This window comes from Calypte anna, chromosome 12, assembly GCF_003957555.1.
Source record: "Calypte anna isolate BGI_N300 chromosome 12, bCalAnn1_v1.p, whole genome shotgun sequence".
In the NCBI taxonomy this organism is placed as follows: domain Eukaryota; kingdom Metazoa; phylum Chordata; class Aves; order Apodiformes; family Trochilidae; genus Calypte; species Calypte anna.
In genome coordinates this window covers 12,027,107-12,042,530 of record NC_044258.1, presented here as the reverse complement: position 1 = coordinate 12,042,530, position 15,424 = coordinate 12,027,107, and positions in this window count along the sequence as shown.

The following is a 15,424-nucleotide window of genomic DNA, read 5'->3' as shown; positions in this document are numbered from 1 at the left end:
CTGCCTGCCTTTATTAGGGTTTTGGAATCTGACAGTCAGCAAGATTGACAAGGAGGATTCTCCATATGCCTTGCTATTTGCAGAATATTTGCAGACACTGTTGGTTCATCACTCATGTCTGTATCTAGGTGATGGCCCAAGCCACTACCATGGCCTTGCTCAAGAAGCCTCTGCCCCACACAGGCAATTCTGCTTCCCAGACCCTCTCCCCCTCCAGATCCCTCCTGCCATGGAGGCCAGCACAGCAAGTGGGAGGATCACAGTATTTCATCCTTTACAAAGAGGATCTGGAATGGGAACAAAGCCAGATATCTCATGCACAAACAAAAGTCTCCAACCACACACTTGCCATGTTTTCTGGCATAACCTGGTCTGCACAGCACAAGTGCAGCCCAGCAGAATGAAACTGGGGAACTGCACCGAGCCTGTGGTACATCTCTCCTTAATGCTACTACTGGGTCCTATTCAGTCACATCAGTTTGCCTTGGGTTCAGAAGCTGTTGGGAATTGGAACTGCACACCTTAGTCCTCACAGAGGTCTTCAGAGAGTACTTCTAGGGGCTGAAGGGGTACACTAACTCCCTTATTCCTCTGCTGGGAAACTGGTGCTGGCCAGGATTAGTACCCCACCCAGAGACACACAGGCAGCTTCAAAGCAAACTGGGATGCAGCAAAACCCTCTCACTCTCATGCCCCCCTGCACTGCTGACGGAGAAGCAATGGATTTGGGCTTCAACACAGCCTCAGGCTGTGCTCCAAGCACCTGCCAGCTCCCTTCCCCAGCCTCTCAGACTTCCACCTACTCTTCCCTCTCTATTCCTCAGAGCTTCAAACAGTTCAGCTCAGCAGCTCAAAAAGGTTCAGGAGAAAAAGGCAGAGTCAGCATCACAAAAGACGAGCCCTACTGCCTTATGCCTTGGAGAGATTAACATGTCCTGCAGAGAATGGTGCTCCTGCAAATGCTGCTTCTCTTGCCCAGCCACAAAACCCAAATGTTAACCTGGGCTGTGACCTACTCATGGAATTGCTGTGATTTTATTTCTATTTTACATCCTTCCAGCTGAGAAAAAATTTATTTCAGTCCCTTAAGGCTGGAACTGGATTGTCTGCAAAACCATCTCGGTCTGTCCAAAGGAAGGAAACAAACCCAACCATCTTACCCAGCTGGCTGAGGGGTTACAGACCCCGGCCTTGGCTGGCAGCCCTTGTCCAGCCTTCGATTAAGCTCAAAAGCCCTCCCTGCCCAACAGAAGCCCAGAGGGGCTGGGGTTCTGTTTTCCAGCCTCAGGGCATTTTACTTGTTCCAGAAATGATCCCTCCCCCATCCCTGGTCAGAAAGGAAAAGCCGTGGGAATGGAGCTCAACACCCCGAGGTAGGTTCACCCCCAGCCGCTGAGGAACTCTCTTAACTCCCTCGGTGCTGGCAGCAGCGCTCCAGGAGACCAGGGCAGGACGCCTCGCCGGCAGAACCTCCAGGACCAGCCTCATCCTGCTCTCCAGGGCCACGGCTCCCCAGCACTGACAGGCACTGCCCAGGGGTCTGCTGGACAGCACCAGAGCCCAGGGCACCGGGACCCCAGCGGGAGGGCAGAGCTGCCCCTCACCCGACACAGCCCCTCATGCCTCCCCGGGACTCCAGGCACTCCTGCTGCCCTACCTGTCGGTATTTCCATCCTCCACTAGCGTACAGAAGGCAAGCTACAAGAGGAGAGAACTCTTTCCATATTTCCAGGCTCCCAGCAAGTCCCAGAGGCTACCCACTGAACAGAATGACATCTCCATCGCTGCTTCAAGGCACTTTTTCCTCCTTTGGCTCCCCAGGATGCTGCCCTCCACAGCAGCCCCAGTGCCGCGCAGAGCCGTCGGTCAGCAATTATCCGGCATGTCAGGAGTTAAGTTAGCATTTCCATTCTCCTGACCTGCACCAACGCTGCCTGAATATCGAGCTATTCTTTGCAGCTTGATAAAGCATGAGAAAGCTGAAGGCCTCACACACTCCTCTTTTCACAGCTTGGCCCGCTGCCCACAAGCTGTCACTCCCTGGCACCCAGGGCAAAGAGAGAGGAGGAGGCCAAACTGCAGCCAGCTGCAATGAATCACTCGCTCCCCCTGTCCCCTCCTCCCCAGGGACCATGGGTCCCTCCTTCCGGCAAGGGGATAATGTCTGCCTGACTATGCTGGCTTCTTTCACAAAAAAAGCCATCCTTTTTGAGGGGCGGGAGGAGGGGGGCTCCTATTGCAAAAGCTGCTGCCACAGAAAAGCGCAAAACAGCTCCCAGCAAGACCAAAGAACAAGGATTTCTGCTCAGCAGCTGGATGGGAACTCACTCCTGCAAGTGTTCAGGCACAAACACCACTTAAAAATCTAAGGCTGGCCATTTGTCCAAATTGCAGGAAATTCTGGAAGAGGGCTCAGGCACAGAATCCCATTTGAAGGAGAGCACTTATCCCTTCATGCCCCACACATGCAATATTTATTTTGGGGACCAATTTCCATTGCAGTTTCTCCTTAACCCCTCTTATCCCCCTCACTATAACATCCATCCCAGTCACCACATCTCATCCAAGCCCTTCTAACCACCACTACCTCCTTGTGTTTATTTTGATAGGTTCCATCATACAAACTGTTTCTCCACATTACAGTTCATTCTGCATTTCCAACACAACACAGCAGAGGTAAATGCACCCAAATCTCAGGATCAGCAGAGTCCAAGACAAAAAAAAGCAGTTGAGAAGGCACAGGAACACCAAGGTCATCACATGCCTGCCTTGCACTGTAGGCCTGAGTTTAGAGATCAAAGCCTTTGCCAGGTAAAGATGTTGGCTGTTTGCTTCCTGAGGAAGGGGAAATTCACCAATATAACATATAAACTCAGGCCCTCACCATCAACCTTACTGTGAACTGAAGTGGCACATGTGCCCACATGGCACAGGGGATACTTCCATCCACTCATTTCTGCTTCCTGCAGAGGTGTTCACTACACAGTAGGCAGTCCCTCCCTGAACAGTCACATCTCCCTCCCAGTATAAATGAGCTGAAAACTGCAGTTTGCCAAGAGAAGGCAAAGTTTTGCTGCCTCCAAGGAGAGATGAGAGGTTGCCTTCCCAACAGCACATGCTGCCATGCAACCCTCTTTCCCCACCAGCCAATCTGTAATCTTCCCAACCTCTTGCATCATTCCTCTCACAGCCATAGAATACTCTCTATTCCCCTTTCCTCCATAACACAGCCTCCAAGTTCAGTGCACCTGTCTGCTGGCAGTGTGCTTCAGCCTCAGTCAGTGCCAGGACAGGATCACACACATTTCTCTTATCTCTTCCTGCACTTGTGGAGTGATGAAGGAAGAGGTGCACAGTTCCCACCTGGCAGCCAGTGCATGTTCAAGCAGTGAGAAACTCATTAACTTTGTTTGGGTCACCCAAGTCATCTACAAAGAGTTTCTTTTATTATTGTTGTTGTTTGGGTTTCAGGGGTTTGTTTTTACAAAACCTGGAACTGTACAAACCAAAATGTAAATCATAAAGAGAAGAAACTTGGGTTTTTTGGTTTTTGTTTTTTTTTTTTTTTTAAATCCTTAAGGATACTTTCATAACAAACTAAGTCTTGGAAACACTCTTTCAGGGACACAGTCTGTCAAGAATCACAAGTAAACACATTCAGTGCCATTTTATCACATACTCTGTCAAACACACTACAGAGGGATTTATCTCCTATGATAAATTTAAAGTTTCTGTTGGACTTCTATACACTTACATCAACAAATTTCTCTTCCACAACACCTGCAGCTACACAACTAGTATACAAAAAAAGGTTATTATCCGTAGGTTAGCAAGCTCTGAAACTCAGCTTACCTCTTACACAAATCCAATACAAAACACTCCCAAACTGTGCAGATGCACACACACAGTTTTGCTGTGGGAATGCTGGCTCATTCAGCATCACCTTGCTCTGCCAGAAGGATCTCTAAATGCAAAGCTTAATAGAAACAGTTAATATCCCAAGTGTGGCTCTGAGCCATCTGAGCTCTAGATGTAATATAATCGGGTTCATAATGCTCAGAATAGCACTCTGGAGTCCTAGTACAGACTAAGACCTCACTGTATTAAGTGTTGTGTAGATAGTTGTAGTGGTGTCGTTTGCTCTTCTGTTAAATTACTGAGCACCATATAGAGGAACCAACCATAAGCCATATTTTACAGAAGTCAGGGCACAGGAGAGCAATGTATACTTTTCAAATGTCTTTTTTTGGCAGCTAAATCATGTTAGTATTTTCACAGACACACTGGGCTGGGGGGAGGGAGGGGAACACTGAGGTTACTCTCCCTGGAGCAGACAGGCAAAAGCCCAGTTCAGCCAAAGCTCACTGAGGCTCTTTATGCTCCCATTCAGTGACAGAGGTCACTTGTCAAATACTGAACCCGATCCGGTACCGGGTTGCCTGCTGAGCACGCTGGCAAAAGGATTTGAGCTACACTCCTTCCTATAGTTGTTTGCATTTCTTTGGGAACACCAAAGGCTTGGAGTCTGTCCCAGTGCTGCTTGCACCACCTTTGCTAAAAACATGCCCTTTTAGCTTCAAATTAAATTCCCTCTGCTCTTAGCTCTGCCTTAAATTCCCCATGCTCTTAAGGAAGCCCATACACAGGCTCTATAAAGATAGTAATTGCTTGCATTTGCCAAAACACTTTTATTTACTCAAATTCTAGTTCTTTTGGCTCAGATTTCAGTATATTTTCCTACCATAAATACAGGTTAGATCCATGTTTTAGCTGATCATCACATGATCCTCTTCAGGTTCACATCTGCTGAGGCTGCTGCAGCCTTCTCACACTTCCCAAGCATCTAGAAGTCACAACTCTTCAAAATTCATTGATTTTTAAGAGGCACCAGGTCACTCTGTCTGGCCTTCAGTTGATCACAGTTCACAAGCTTTCTGCCCATTTCTGGCTTAGGATGTGTTTGAAGTGAATAGAGACTAGATGCCTTTTGGCAAGTTGCCTGAGGCAAAGGCCTCAAGAGTGAAAATCCACCATTTCCCTGGCTGATACAAATGGACAAGCATCCCCTCTCTTCAACATTTATTGCTGGTGAAAAGGCCAAGGGAGCTGGCTGCTGCCAGGGGAAGAGATGTAGGGTCCAACATAGTGCAAGCAGTGTAATCGAAGAAATATCTTAAAAGAGGTAGCAGAAGTAGGCAGCTGAGTACTTAAAGAGGGGAGCCCTCTGCAGAAACAAGGCAACTACAGCTTCAGAACAGTCTCTTAATACTGGTTTCTGCTTGAGATGGGCTCTAGCCTGAATGCCCCAATGCAGTGAGAGAAAACACTATATGATGAGAAGGAAGGGGCTATGTATGGGCGTGAGCAGGATGAGGCTGTGTATGAAAGACACTCTCCTCTCAGCTAAAAAAAGCTGTGGTTTTCAGCACTGTTTTGCCTTTCCTCTGCTGTGCTGTTTCCCGGCTGAGAGGAATCCCATTGAACAGAGTCTGATCAGAGCCCATCCTGCCTGCTGCCCCTGACATTGGGCTCCCCAATGCCTGCTTCAAGGGTAAGGGACAGAAGCAAAGGGGGGAACTAAAAATGTACCTGCCAAGGCTTGAGTGTCAGCAGGTTCTCCTGAGCTCAGCAGCACAAGTAAGGAGGCAAGGAAGGAAGTAAGGAAGAGAAAATTTCACAAAGCTGTTTCTTAAACCAGATATACAGGGATACAGTGAAACAGGGTAGAGAATGGGTGAGTTAGTAGTAGTTAAGAACAAGTTAGTAGCTAACCATCAAGACTGCCACAAGAGACCAAAACCTAAAACAGATTTCCACAGGGAAACACCAAATCCAGAACCAACTGGGTTCTGCTACTGCCTCCACTCCTTTGGTGCCATTGCAACACAACCACACCTATAGCACCATCCTTCTATCTTTCCCCCCTGAAGTCTCTGGTCCTCTAAGAAGAACTCTTACTCAAAAGTATCTTTTCTCTTTTTTGTGTATCATAAGGGATAAGGATCTGAAAGTCTGGGTTTCAGCAACTCAAGTAATTGCTGTGCTAACATGACTAGAAATTTTTGCCAAAACAGGTGAAAAGAGCTTTACAGCTTCTTGAAAAGGTATTATGTACAAATGCAATCCAGGGACAGAATGAACGGAAGTCCTGCTGCTGTGGTGGACATTACCAAGGCTGGCAGGGTGGAAAAGAGGATGAAACTCACTGCTGCTTTACCTGTGGTCACCCAGGAGGCTGGCTGTCGAGACCTACAAAAATTGCAGTGGTCTCATGAAGGGCATTTTGTAGGAGGAAGATTTTTCATGTGGATATTCTTGACTATTGGTTGAGTAGCTTCTTTGTTTCAGAACACAGCTTAAAAAAACAAAGCAACACCTTCCTGCTATTCCTTCACCATTCAAGACATTGTCATTGTCACCTTTCAGGAGTGTAAGCATAAGAGACAGCAGCAGCTGAGCTGTGGTAATTAGGAGGAAGAGATGTGCAGGCCTTGTCTCACATCTTTCTGTTAAAATGCATTTTATGCTTTGGCAGCTTTAACAGCCTCAAATGAGAATAAGCCACTTGTATCTCCTCCAGCAGACCATCCACATTTCTGAGCCCTTCAAATAGTTCTGGAAAATCAGCTTTGCCTCCTTACTTTCTATCAGGACAAATGCAGTCACAAAACCATCAATTCCCTTACAATAATAGAGGAACACTGGCTCTGAATCTGTTCACAAGACATTACTTCAAAAAAGAAGTTTTCCAGTTTATACAAGTGTCTGTCAAGTTCAAAGTTCCACTGCTCTCTGTACTTACAGCAGGGAAGCTAAGGAGGACAGAAACAACCTCATTCAGTTCTATTCACAAGCACCCTTCCGAGGAAAGCCAATAACTTCCAGAGAGTCCCTGCAGACTTTGCCCCACTGTTTTGCACACTGAAGAATGGCTGCTTGGTAATCCTCTTTCCACTCAGTGAGCACAGACCCAAAGGTTTTCATCCCTGTGAGCTCAGAAATTTCCATTTCCATTTGAGAGAGACATTTTCCTGGCAGTTCTCAAAAGATGCATTTGTAAAATAGGAAACAACCTCAAGGAATGCTAAAGCAAAGGAAGAAAGCTGTACGTGGACACTCTACCTCAGCCAGAAATGGAAATTCCTTCTCAGTACCGATGCCCCATAAACACAAACTGCTCTGCAACTACCAAATACTTGATCAACACAAAGTGACTGACTGTCCACACTGCCTTGTACAAACCCAACATTTTCCTAGGTTTTGGTTTCAGATCAGCTAGGGCCACCAAACTCTCAAAAGAAAAAGTTCAGAAACATATTTGTGTGTGCATGCCAGACAAGAAAGTAAACCAAGTGATGGCTGTCAGATGGCTGGGACAAATTATGCAGAGGTGAAGGTATTCTTGTACAGAGAATTTCTTGTACTTAGTACAGAGAAGACACAGTCATGTTGGTGATTTTTTAAACTTGTAATCCACGGACATTTCTTGCTTGAAAAGATAATTTTGAAAGCAAATCATTGCCTGTATCTCTATTGGAAAATGTTTAGAAGTCTGCAAATCCAAAGAGGTTGAAACTTGATTCTTTCAAGTGCAAAACATTCAGGTGGCCCAAAGCCAACTTCCAGAAAAAAGCCCTAGTCAGTAGTTCAGGAATGCCAGCTCTTAACACAAACCAAAAGCACACAAACCCTCTGGTCAGGCAATTCACCTTATCATTTCCCACCAAAAAAAATCACTGAAAATTGCACTCTTAAAATTGCAGCTATCGTTCACCTCCTTGATTCTACACCAGGGAAACCTAATCAAAGTCCCACTTTGATACACTCCAGAGCAGTCAGCTGAATGAGTTATTTTTCTCACCTTGCTTTGGGAAATTCCTGCTTAGCGTCTCTGTAAAGAGAAACAAAAAAGCTCCAAGAATCATCAGGCAGGATCCGTTCCATCACTCCCAGGCTCTTAGCAAAGGCATTTCTGAGGCACACTGTGCCTTAAGAAATCAGCACAGACACTCCAGGTTTCCCCGGCAGCTGGAAGCTGGAATTGTGCAGTAAAGGCAAACACCTCCCCAGCTAAAGCAAACACAGCGGCAAAGCCCCTGCTGAGTGCCCACAGCTACTGCCAAAAGAGGGACAGAGAGAGAAGGTGGGGATCAAAAGGCATCTGGCTGACTAAAGGCAACTTAACACAGAGAATGGCCAGGAGTCTGACCCTGACTTAGGCATTCCTCTGTGCTTGCCAAAATGTTTTAGCAGCACAAACCCACAAAACTTCATTTTTAGACCAATGACCATCTTGGCCCTGACATGGTTGGTAGTTTTGCCTTTAGAAGCTTTTTTTTTTTTTTTTTTTAGTATCTAGAAGACTCGTGTAAAAGATTCTGCAAAAGTACAGAACAAAAATAGCCCAATCTTAAACTTAATAAAGCTTTATCTAAAATAAATGAAGATAAAGAAAAACTGTACAGCAGTCAGCTCAACAGAACAAGACAACTGCTGTTTCTACGGGTAAGGGAAGTGTTTAGGGTTTTCTTTTTCCTAATTAATTTTTTCTTCTTTTTAAACTACGTAACAGAAAAGACCTGATGAAAGATTTTTGAAAATAATTATTAGGTGGGTTGGCCTACATCTATGAGCCAACCACCTCTCACGCAGAAACCAAACCAGTGTTTTCCAAAAGCAGCACAAGGAAACAACAGAAGCTAATGTTACCAGACAAACAGCAGCAAGAGTCCAGCTTCCAGCACTAACACTTGCTACACTGCGTGCAAACATCCTAGATGGGTGCTTCAATACCTCATTGTCAGTTGCACTTGGCAAGTTCAGGAAGGGACCATCCGAGGCAGGGCCAAATACTGACAGTAAAAGAAAAGCAGAAGAGTTGACTGCCTCATATACTCTTACAGCTGGCACCCATCAATACCTTAAAAATAAATCTCATTTACTAAAACAAAAGCATCCTCCTCAGATACACACCAAGAGCTGGAGTAAGTTCCCAAATTTCAACATCTCCCATTCCTGATGTTTATACTCTCCCACAGCAAGTTCCAGGGAGGGAGCCTTCACTCTATGGACAGGAAGTAGTGCAGGGTAAGTCTGAACAAATCCAATTTACATCAGATCGGATCTGTACCACAAACCTATCTTCAGCTTCCATGGTATCCTTTGGAGCCAACACTTTGAGACCACTGCAAGGTGTATTTCCCTCCCTACTCTCTTGAAGAACCACCAGAATCCAGTCTATAAGCAAATATTGCCTTTAAGAGAAATTCTGGTCTACCTACCTGTGGTTAATTGAGACTGACATGCCAGGATGCTATCGGTGCACAGCAATGCTGCAAAGCCAGCAGACCCACCAGCAGGTGAGTGTCAGGAGGCCCCCCACCACAGATCACCCCCCCTCAACCCCCCAGCAGAGCTGTGTGGTGTTTGGGAAGACCCTGAGAGGCAGCAGGGCACTTAGATGCCCCAGGTCTCAAAGAAGAAATCACAGATGAATGTGTTGGGTGAAGGACTCGTACATATGTATATGTGGTGAGAGAGAGACACAAAGGAGGGCGGGGATGTGTAAGGGGGGTGTAGGGAAAGAGACAGCCAGGCTTGTCTCCAGGCTTGCGCTTATTTTGACCTTTCAGTTAGAGATTCTCCTAAAAGGCACTGTTCAGCCACAAGCCTGATTAGATGTCTTGGGAAAAACAGAACACAAAGCATCACACGTGAATGAGCACAGAGCTGTAATATGGTCTTGATATTCCCACCCATCCATATGGCCAAAAAAAGCGAAGTTCTTCAGCGCAAACATTGGCAGCAGCAATATGAAACTCGTGTTAATTAGCAGACTTTGCAGTCCAGCACAGGTCAGAGATTGCTGACGTTGGCTATTATATAGTCAATCAGAAGCCAAACAGAACAAGTACCACGTTAGTTAACCCATTCAGAACAAAGTTAATAAGCTGCGCTTGCAGGTTTCTGGAGTGAGCAAACCCAGGTCTGTTTTCCAACCCTTTTTTTCTCAGAGATATCTGAAAATGTATTTGGTATGTCAAGTTCTCCATCACTTGCAACTCTTCTCTTTATTAACACTCCATCTCAACTTAGATGTTCAGCTTAAATTCAGGGAAGCCCACTGCCTTGCTTTACACAAGTGGAAGCTGGTTTTCAGCTTGCAAACAATCACAAGTTATTCTGAAACAATCATAGGCTCAACTACAACATTTGTCAGATTCACTTCTTGTACAAGATTTTAGCATTTGAATATAAAAAAGATAATTGAAAGTAACTGAAATGACTTAAATTTGTAGTGTAACAAGGCAACCAGGTGCCCCTAATTAGGCACAGGTAGGCTTAACACAAGCTCATGCCCACTCCCTGGCAGTTAGGGGTACCTGGTTGCTTTGTTACACTACATAAATGCAATTGGAATTTAATGCTATTTCTCAGTGTACTTGGGTTTACACACTCACTGGTTAATAAAAGTCTACCTTCCTAAAAAGCTTAATCATTAGAATAAGTACCACAAGACAGGTCTGATAGAAAATTCAGCGTAATAGCAAAGGAAGTATTGTGAGAAACATAAGGAAATATTTCATTCTCAGGAGACATCTGAAGCACAAACTTCCATCATGAACAAGATTCTTCATATCCAGGGTGTACCACTAACACTGCATTAAACATTTAGACTTGAACGAAGTTTTGGAGGAAAAACCAAACAGGGATGAGGAACACAGCTACATTAGTCTTGGGGTTATTTCTAAATCACTGAAAACCAGAAGTCAACTGCAGCAGGACAAGTCAGACATACATAATTTAAGGTAAGACCACTCTGACTTCCTGCCTAACACACAGGCACTGTTCCACTTCATCCACTCATGCCTCCACGAAACCCATTAAGTGGTTCTGTGAAATGCAGTGGTTTATGGCACCTAGATGAGAGACCTTTGGAGGTCAACACATAAGTTCACTACTCTCCTACAAGTTTGCTTCAATAGTTCTATCATTCTTTCTGGCAGCAAGGCCAGTCTAATGTATGATTTGTTTGCCTTCTGCCTTGAGCTATTAATTCCTTCTCTGCTGGATTAAAGAGTAGCTCCTCAAAGTCAATGATGCACATGCTATAACCAAGTTACCTCTCAATAGCTTTTTTGGCAATCAACAGATCAGTCCTGCCAGTCTCTCATTGCAAGGTACCTTCTTTGGAGCTTGAACAACTAAGAACTTCTTTTTTATTATCAATTAAATTGTCACCCCCACCACCTCCTCCCCCTTCTTTACAGCCTCTGCTTTGGTGAGGTGCACAGCTGGTGAACAATCAGTATCTCTGGCATGGAGAAGTCCATACTTGCCTGTATCAAATGGATGTTATTTCACTAGACTTGTTTTACAGCATGACAGAGAAGATACAGAAATCATAGGCAGCAAAGATTATATCAATTAGCTAAAAGTTAATTATCTGACTTAACTGAGTGTAAGTAACTTGTATCTTTCTTAGTCACCATTTAATCATTTCCTCAACAGTACCATGGAAAACTTCACGACCTGATCCCCATCCTGTTGAAGATTTAGGTACAATTTAGGATCTTAAATCAAGAAAATCCCAACACATGAATCATTTCCAGCCATGACTTTGAATTTTCCCTCAGCATTGTCTGCTCCTCTGCTGAATCAACATTAGCAGTGGCTTTAAACTCACTTCCAGAATACTGATGAACTACAAACAGCACAGAATATACTACTGATGCTCCCTGAAGATACCTACTAGGAATATAACTTTCTGTCATGTCCCCAGTAACCCATGATTTCAGATGCACCAGCTTTTTTTTTGCTTTTTTTTTTTTTTTTAAATTAAATAATTATGAGGTATGCTGTTGATGTTGGCACAGATCAATTATTCATACCATTGTAAAGCTCCAAGTCAAACATCCTCAGAAATACATTACATGACCATAGTCACCTGCTGCAGTGTACTCACCTGGTTCTTTCCAGCTGTTCTTTCTTACTATTAACACAATCAACCCCCCAGTATACAGCATCTGAATTATATATCAAAACCAATAACTACCCATCTCAAATCTAACCAAAGACCCAAGTTATTCAAGAACACCGCATGAGAAGCATTAATGTCTTGTAGACATAAACTAGTCACTCCCTATCATGAGGACTAGTGCCTCATACAGCCTCTGTTCCAGGACAAGTCCTGTTGAATTTCCCTCTCCAACCAGCATTTCCATTTAGTTACAGTTCTTGTTTTGTGTTACACGTCAAATGCACATTTAAGTTTGCATAAAGCTCAAGGCAGAGTGGTTACACTCTGTGCACAGTCAAGAGGAAGGGCTGGGGTTTGGGTGCAGGTCAATGCAACAGCAGGGAGTACTCTGCCCATTATATCACACAGAAGAAAATAACTCCAAGGCAATAGTGTAGAAACAGGTGGCTTTTACCAATCCTTAACTTGCTTCTTTCAAAGCAAGACACTTATTTGCCATGGTGAACCCCCAGATTCTCCCCAGGAACACTGTTACCTGGCTGTCTATCAGGGACACTATCCTCTTGGTTGAAAAACCTCAACAGAGTTCCAAGAAGCAGAAACATCCAGCCACTGGAGAACTAGTGGCAGGGAAGGCTGCCCATTGGTTTTCACAGCAGAAAGTCTGCTCATATTTATGCATGATTGCTCAAGTGAACTGCATGGCTGCTTTTGTTGATCTGCTCTCAGCGACCTCTTCTTTCAGTAGAAACACCAGGAGGAAGCCATGCTGAGACTGGGCAAAGAAAAAAACCACCCTGTGTACATAGTGAATGGGACAGAAAATTCCCCTGCAAATTCTGTAAGGTTTTTTTGCAGTGATGCATTGACTTTTCTAGCAGCTTTTTGGAACACTCGCACACATCAAGGCCCAAGCCACACCACAGTCATCATTTTGACTAAATCTACTTTAGAAATTGATTAGGCCATTGATTTTTTTAATCATTTAAGCAGTGACAAAGTGACCTTTCCATCCAACAGAAACCAAAGGGAATTAAATCAGAGCTTTCATTTTAAAGACAATGTTATTCTCCCTTAGAACAAAAGTTCTGTAATGGTCTTTTTTTTTAATTCTTGCAGTCCCAAGAGATAAATTCTCCTCTCCCCACTTGTTCTTTTCACCTTTCTGTTCAAAACAGGCCAAAGGGACATGACATCTGACAGCATATACAGAAGAGCAGCCTGAAGTGAAACACAAGACTCAGATCTTCCTACAGGTCCCAGTGGTAAACAAATCATTACCAATTTGTAGACAAACAGTTCTGTTTCAGTATTACCACAAGTGAAGCAGCATCACTACCAGTATAGGTGTAACAGTTTCATAAGCACACAAAATTTAAAGATTCCTCTACCCAAAAATGAGTTTTGCAAGATGCATTCTTTATTACACAGTGGAATAACCAGGATGCTCCATGTGTTTATATTGGTTGAAATTATTTCGCTCATGAGTAACTGCATGCACATCATTTCTACCTGCTTAAAATAAACACATGGCATTTGGAGCAAAGTTCCATCATTAGGACCTTGTGCCTTCTGGTGCTTCCTATATGGTGCACTTGGGGATGCAGATTACAATCCTGGAGCTGAACAGCCAGGTGCCATTTGTGTTTTGATGAGCCTGTTGGACCATGCAGACTGCCAGAGAGCATGGAGATTGTGCTGTCACTACAGCACCCATTAGAGTTACACTGTGCTGGCCGCATTGGAAGAAGGTAACCACACATGTGGGTCAATGGCTTCCAAATATTCAGGAGGTGATATAGGAAAAGGGTGAAACCTCAGAGCTGCAGGGGCAAGTCACTCTCCCACAGCAGCTTTGTACAGAGCAGAACCATCCTGGGACTTGCACACTGCTGCTAACAGCCGGCACCAGACAGATGCAAACCTCGGCTCAGCAACAGAACATCAAGCTGCAAAACTGCCCAGAAATGTTCAATTTTATATGGGCTGTGTGAGCAGAACACCAACATCCAAGTTCCTCCCAGCAGGGTGCCCATTACTGTCATCATCTGGAAGGTAAACACTATTTAGATGTTATTTGTGTGTAGCTAATGGTTTGGCATTCAAAGATCCACTGCAAAAGCTGTTGCTATAGCACGGCTGTGATGTTGGGATACTGCAGATGTATTTAAATGGTTGGCTCCAAAATAACATGAGTCTGCAATACAGCCATCAGCTTCCCTACACCTTCTACTCTTTACAACCTTTATTCACAGACTTCAACAGAGACAATTCACCATGTTTTGAAGCCTACTTATGCATTATGGAACAGTGGCCAGTATCAATACGGGCCATTAAGGAAAGCTTCATGATGCCACCACCCTGTAAGTACAGGCCTTGGTACCACAATGAAACAGAACTATTATTAGCAAGGCTGTTGAAGGCAAGCAGGCTTTCTGTGCTCTATGGACAGAAAATGCATTTACAAGGTCCAAGTAACTAGAACACAGTCCTGTTACTACAACACACAGAAAGAGTTTTAAACTACAATAAGCGAGAAGGCATGATTGTCAGAACTGTTCCAGAAGTCCTTAGATTTGTGGCATTCTGGTGAGCTTGTTACAGAGGCTACTGACCAGGCTTTCACCTCTCCTGCAGATCAGTTCAGTGCTGAGAAGGAAAGGGCCATGATGACTTGAACATTATGAGGACAGAGGCATGACTGTCCCAGGCCCAGGAAAAGCTAAACAGGCTAAATCGTCCTTTCATCTGTTCCTGTGCAGCTGCTGCTATGGCCACCCTGCCAGCACATACAGCCCCTAGCCCCATTTCTTCTGGAGGGACCTTGCAGGTAGCTGCCTCCTCAGCAGTGCAGGGAACAAGAACAGCATTTGTAGGGCAGCTGCTCTACCTTGCCACTCCTTTTTCTTAAGCTCTACACCATCCCAGGAGCGCTGAGCTCAAAGCACAACCAGACACTCCACTGAGACTCCAAGTGCCTGTGAGTGTATCCAAGGAGCTCAGCAGACCGAGTCACTCAGGCTCACAGTGCTGCAGGGACTGCTCTGCCTTCTTGCCAATTCAAATTTTGCCTAAGCTGCCAAGATAACAAGCTGGTAGCAGGTGCCCTGGGCCATTTTGTCATTGCACGTGCACCTCTGGAAGCTGTCACACAGCTGGAAAACATTTGCTGGTTACAAATCCCCAAAAGACAGGAAAAATCTCCATCAAGGAAACAAGTAAACAGTACGAGAGTCATTGCTACCCCATTACAGCCTCAGCAGTCCCCCAAAAAGCACAGTCATGCAAGGGAACCACAACTCTTCATTGTAGCCATGAGAAAGCTGCACTGACATGAGGAAGAAGCCCTGGCGATCTTTGCCTTAAATCTCTCTCAACAATTGTAGGTTGACATAAAATGAAACCCAAGATACATTCCAGCTGAGCTAAGGATCAGAATACCAG